Source organism: Nicotiana attenuata, unplaced genomic scaffold (assembly GCF_001879085.1).
Source record: "Nicotiana attenuata strain UT unplaced genomic scaffold, NIATTr2, whole genome shotgun sequence".
Taxonomy (NCBI): Eukaryota; Viridiplantae; Streptophyta; class Magnoliopsida; order Solanales; family Solanaceae; genus Nicotiana; species Nicotiana attenuata.
Window position 1 is genome coordinate 770,569 of NW_017670353.1, and position 6,841 is coordinate 777,409.

The following is a 6,841-nucleotide window of genomic DNA, read 5'->3' on the forward strand; positions in this document are numbered from 1 at the left end:
AACCTGCATCGTACCGCGACGTTAAATCAGGCGCTTCATGGGAGGCAACCCATGTGTCTTTCTTTTTGTTTTTCTTTGATTTTCTTTTTAGTGTAGGATTTACTTTTGGACTAACTGGTTGAGAGATGTATCTAGGGCTGTTTTGATGCAGTGCAGGACCAAATTGAAAGAAATGGAGCACTCTCTGAAGTTTAGGACTGCTGCCGCATTGCATTTTTCGCGGCCGCAATGGCCCTTATCGTGGGGAAAAAATTTCATTGCGGCCCGCAGTGTTGAATGGTCAAAAGTGGAGGTTCTCTAAAGTTTTCACCATGGCCGTAATGCATTTTTCGCGGTCCATGGTGCCCTATCGCGGCAGCGGAGCATTTTCTGCGGTCCACGGTGACCTCCTTGCCAGTGTTCTTGTGGTTAAGTACCGCGGTCCGCGGTGCATTTTATGCGGACCACGGTGGGTAAGTAGCGTGGGTCCCAAGACCTTTTTCTATAAATAGGACCTCAGGCCCCCATTTACACTTTTCGCTCATTTGCTCTCTAAATAGAAAAAGTATTGTTCATCACGCCCTAAGTGCACAAACTCAAACACTGATTCTCTATCATATGCATTGCATCTCATCTCTAGTACTTCAAATCTTTTCCTAGTCTTTAATTTTGTTTTAGTTTGTTAGTTCGTAGTTCTTCTTCTTCCATTTTTCTTTCAGTTTTTAACTTAGGGTTTCATAATGTTGTTTAGATTAGAATTAATTAGTTAAATGTAATGACTGACTAGTTGTTGGTTGATAATATGTGGATTAAAGCTAAAAATGAGAAAAAATTTGAAACCATAGGTTGGTGTTGCTGAGTATGGCTTATCGTGACCGCGGCGGATTTTTCGCGGTCCGGGATGGTTTTTCCGCGGTCCGCGGTGGTAAACTTCAGAGGGGTCAACTTTAAGGACCGCGGCCGTGGTCGATTTTTGGCGGTCCGTGGTGCCTTATCGCGGACCGCAAGAAATGCGGCCGCACATCATTTCTTGCGGTCCGCGGTGCCCTGAATCAGAGAGTGGGTATTCTGAACCTCACTCTACTGCGGTCCGCGGTGCGATTTTATGCGGTCAACAGTGGTGCCTTTGTGGCCGCAATGCTTTTTATGCGGTCCGAAGTCAGTTATTTTCATTCATATTCTTCAGTTATTGTTCTGGTACTGCAATACTAACAAATATTAAATGAATTCTCCTTACAGGCAATGGTTAAATCACGATGCGGTGGTGACAAACAAAAAGGAAGAGGAGAGTCCTCCCGAGATAGGGGACGAGGAATGATAAGATTGACCCCACAAGTTCGGAAAGCAATTGGAGATACAAGAAAACAAATCAAGGTTGCAGATAGAGTTGCTTCCCATTTAGAGGGAAGTGAGTATGTACCCTCCCCGGGAGGCATCTGAGTCTGATTCAATGCCGGAGTACTTACCGAACTTCCCGGAGAGATTGAGATTGAGAAATGAACCTACCCCTCCAGACTCTCCTACTACTCAAGCTTCAATTCAAATTTCTTCTGAGTCGTCTGAGGGCTCAGTTGAGAGCAGTGATGGTGCAGCCTCTACTTCATCTACTGCTTCATCACCGGGAGAGGATCCCGTCGACGATGAGGTTCCGGATGAAGAGGGAGGGGGTGTGCCCAACCCGGGGGTGTGGAGAGAACTAGAAATCCTGAGGTGTGGAGAAGAAGATTTGTCAGTGAAATTGCTTTCCATAAGTTCCGAGAGTGGTTGCCCCAGAGGAAATTGATTATTGAGCGCCAGTTCATAGAGAGGGATCTCCTGCCTCACAACCCGAATGTGATGAGGCAATTCAGAAAACGAGTGGGGTGGGATTACTTCACTAGTAGGGTTCCAGAGGCAAACGAATACCTAGTCAAAGAGTTTTACGCCAATGTTGCCCACATCAAAAAGGGCACTAAAGTGACTAAGGTGCGAAATTTGAAAGTGCAGTTCGATGGGAAGACAATCAATGATACCTGGGCCTTCAGGAGGAAGGTGAATCCCTATACTTAGAGAAGGTAGCATTGGATGAGGCAGCCCATCCGTGGTTGGCCGAATACCTGGCACTCCCGGGCACCACCCCAGCTTGGTTGACATCAGGGGTTCAAATTTTGAGGAAAACCTTAAACTTTGAGGCAAAGGGGTGGGAGACATTCGTATGCAGCAGGCTGGATCCCACTACTCACGAGAACTCTCTGCCTGTATCCCGGGTGATATTGGTGGCCTCTATCATGGCGGGGTACCCGATCATCATCGGGAATGTTATGTCTAGGGAGATCACACGGGTGGTTAATGAAGGTGATAAATCATACCCCTTCCCAAATTTCCTGACAATGTACTTTGAGGACCTGGAGGTAGAGAAAAGGAAGTTTGATGTGAAGGTGAAACCAAAGATGCCGTTTTCCTGGTACAGCCTAAAGGGTAATGACAACCCCAAAACCAAAGATCCTAAAGGAAAAGACACTACTTCTGGCCAGTCTGAAGAGCCAGCAGTAATAGTCCCTTCTGCTCATCCTCCCACAGCTACACCAGATATTGCCCCAGGACCCTCCACTTCCACAGCTCCAGATATTCCCTCATCCACAGCCTACCCATTGACTGCCCACTGTTTGAGCCAAACACTTGCCAGTATCAACAACTGGATGCAGGCAGCTACTTCTAAGTTGTTTGTGCTTTATAGCTCGGTGGCAGCCCAGTCCGTACCCCCACAGCCACAGGTTCCAACTTCAGTGGAGGAGACTCTCAAGGAGCTTCTGGACAACTAGAAGAAGCTCCTGGACAACCAGCAGTTGATATTGGAGGTTGTAGGTGCTCATGGAAAGGCATTAAAGGAGCTGACAAAGGAGACAAAGAAGCTGAGAAAGACTAGAGCCTCAAAGGAGTCTGTGAAGGAGTTGAGGGTAGAAATGGAGAAGATGAAGGCTGCTGATCACTTGCCATTGGAGCTTCTATTGCATTACCCACCTCCAGCAGCTCAGACAGAGCCGGAACAGGAGTTGGAGTGGGCACCAAAGAGAAGGAGAGCGATTCCCCGAGCAGAAGATGCAGTCATTGAGTTGGAGGACCCGCGGGGAGGTTCTTCTAGCAAGCCCCAGGTCTTAGAGAAGCCTCAGGTCCCAGTGCAGGCACAGGTTACAGGGATTCAGTTACAGGTTCCCGAGCAGTCAGAGGACCCAGGGACCCAAGCTCCTAATCCCATGCAGATGGAGGACCAATAGGGAGTTTTCTTTACTCTCTATCTTCTTTTATTTTGTTGAGCTTATTTTTGGCTAGTTAGCATTGAGGACAATGCTATCTTTCAATTGAGGGGGTAGCCCTATTTTGATGATGCTGGATTGTAAATATGATACTACTTTCGTTTTTATTATGCTTTTTCACTTTTGGTATGTATATAATTTTACCATTTTATTTCATTTTTCATAGTTTGCAACCCTTGTCTGTATATAAAGTTACTTTCTGATGTACATATTCATTCCCTCTTATGTATATTCGTTTAAATCCCCTATTGTACATATTCAGTTTACTTTCCGCATTTTCTTTCATGGCTTCTTACTTAATTTTCGTAGCTTCTTATTTTGAGTTTTCTGTTCAATAAGCCTTTGGTTTTCTTAATGCCACGGTTCTTTCCAAAGGTGGAATTTGTGTGAACCGGGTGGCTCTTCCCGATGATGGATGGCATGACAGCCTTCTTAAGGGTTTGAGTCTGTTTTCTTTTTGTTTTGGTGTAAATAGTAGCTAGTGAGTAATAGTGCCTCAGGCAAAGCTTCACTTGGGCCTAACACATTTGCCTTTGATCTTATGGTCAAAACCAAATTGGTGTGTATAGGATGGTGATAGTTGTGACCTTGAGACTCTTGTGTTGGCCGACAATCATCAAGTGGTTTTTCGGGACCATTTGTGTTGCTCAAATCTTAGCTATGGTTGTTGTGGGTCCCCGACTCTGTCTCTTTAGCAATCCTATTGTTTGTGTGGTGAGAATTTGAATTGCAAGTCCAAATCCCGTGCCATTGAGTCTAGGACTTGCCCAGAATGTTTGTCTAGGCAAAATCCTAAGTGTAGCTTGACTTGAGAAGTGATTATAGGCTCTCGTTGATCCGAATGGTATCTTGAAAACATCCATAGCCTACCAATGATAACATCCCTGGTCAACCCCTTTGAGCCATAGCCCTTTTTCTTTCAAAAAAAGCTATGTTACAAGCCTTTACCCGTTCTAAAAAAAAGACCCTCTCTGGCACCCAATATTTCCTTAGCACATGGCAAAAGTAGAAGTTTGGGGGGAGAGACGAGGAATGCAACAAAGTGGTAAAAGGTACAAAAATGAAGAAAAGGAAAGGCAGAAAGAAAAAAAGAAAAAGTCAAAAAGAATGAACAATGTATAAGAAATGAAGGGATTCAATAAAAGTAAAGAGATGAAAGGTGTGAAGGTTTAGAAAGGAGAAAAAGGTTTGAAACGAACAAGAAAGAGTGCCAGAGTGTCTCTCTAAACCCTAAGAAAGAAGTAAATGACTCAAAGAGTCAAGAGAATGTGTGCCAAAATGAAGCAAATGAAGTGCTTAAGGGAAGATGAAACCTACTTAGACCAAATATTTTCTACCCTGAACCAAAAGCCTTCACTATATCCCCACAAAAGCCCTATATGATCTTGAGTTGAATGAAGCTTGCATTAGTGGTGACTCACATAAGGGCAAGCTTATGGTTCTTAGAGCCGGACTTGTGGCCTTTCTTTGAGAGAGATGAGTGTGTTTCCACAATCCTCGTTCTGAGTGCTACAATCTAAAAGTGAGGTTTTGCTTAAGGGAGAGTAAGGAGTATGAGTTTGGGTTCCACAATGACCAAAGTGGTAGAAAGAGCTTCCTTGATGAGTTTAGTCAATTCTTGATGCTTTTGTGTCGCACTAAAACCATGGTGTTTAAAAGGTTGAATGTTGTTAATGATTCATTTAAATTGAGGGAAATTGTTAGTCCTAATTAATGCTAAATGAGGTCACTTTAGGTTAGCTGAATTTTCTTGGCTTTATTCTGAAGGAGGTGGGACTTATTTTGTTTGCTTGAGGACAAGCAAAAGCTTAAGTTTGGGAGAGTTGATAACTAAGGATTCTAGTTCATTTTATACTCCTTTTTACTTGAGTTTGGATTAATTATGTATACAAATAGTCCCAAAGGCTTACATGTTGTACTTGTTTGCAGGGTTTGGTCAAGAAAGTGAGAAGAAGTCAAAACCAGCTCAAAAAGGAGTGAAAACTGCACAAGTACCAAGAACAAGTCAAAGCACTGCTGGAGCATAAAATCCACTGCAGCTGCAACAGACCCACCGCGGTCGCGGTTCATTTAGTGCGTTCCGCGGTGGAGAAGTTCAGAGAGGTGAAAGCCTGGGGGTTTTAAGCAGTGTGGTCCGTGGAAGATTCTTTGCGGCCGCAGTAGCCTCACCGCGGCCGCAGACCATTTTTTGCGGTCCGCAGAGAGGAGATTCAGAGAGCTCAGGAATTTTGATATTTCAAGACACCGCGGCCGCAGTCCATTTTATGCGGTCCGCGGTGAAGACACCACGGCCGCGGTGCATTTTATGCGGTCTGCGGTGGCCAGATCCAGAGAATGAGAAGTGAAGCCAAAAAACCTCACAGCGGCCGCGGTGCATTTTCCGCGGTCCGCGGTACCTCCGTCAGGGGTATTTTTTTGTCTAGAAAATTCTGCCTTGTATAAATACATCTTTTTCAGATTTTTAGGGTATCTTTTATTTTAGCTGAGCACGTGAACGGTGGTTTTAGCCTATTTTGAGTAATTTTATAGCTGGTTTAACATTGAATCTTCAAATCTTAGCTTGTAGTTATATTTTATGGGTTGTTCTTCATCTAAATATCTGATTTCTTCCATTATAATGAGTAGCTAGACCCATTAGCTAGGGTTGTGGCTCAACCCTAGTGTGGGTATTTGATGGGTCTTTTGTTCTAAGGCTTAGATGTTTATGGGTGGTTGATATTTTGACTGATTTGTGTTATCCATGTTGAATTAGTGGTTGCAAATACTAATTTTTGCCTATTTGACTTGGGCTCTTCTTGAGAAAGAGAGCTTGAGTCTAGGAAAATCAGTTTAAGAAGGAATTGGGGCGTATTTAAGAGATTGATAGCCCCAATTAAAGGGTTAAATCCAGAGATAGTAATACCCGACTTGAGCCTACATTGCTTGCATAATTTTGACACCCAATTGGTCTTGAGAAAGTCAATTAGGGAAAAGTCACTCAAGCTACCGAGAGGTATAGAGTGAGTAGTGTCGTGCATTGGCTATGTCGCGATACCTAACATAATAGCTTTGCATTAGGCTTTAGAACCCGTCAAGTACTCACCTAGGAGAAAGTCACTTCCCTAGTTCCTCGTTAACCATTTAGAAAACCTTACAAGCATTCATACTTAGCTTAATTTCGTATATCATTAGCATAAAATTAGAAGTAACAAGCAAACAAATATGATTGGAAGTGTGATCAAGAGCACTATGCACTACTAGATTAGATAGAAATCCAACTCCAAACATTGTTGTAGCTCCCTGTGGATTCGATCCCGACCTTCTCGGGTAAAAGCGGCATCGACCGCTCTTGCCACTTTGTAGTGGTGTAGGGTTGGACCCGATCAGCGGCACCAGTACAAATCCCCGTCGACGTAAGCTCGCGCAACGCTGTGCATGTCGATGTAAGCTCTCATACCGACGGAAGTGTGCGCAGGGAGGAAAGAGATGTTATCCTTAAGGTCATTTTTGAGATGTTGCAAGCACAACAAGTGGCTATTGCTCAGCTACAAATTCAATAAAAAACTCCAAGCATAGTAGCACCGGAAATG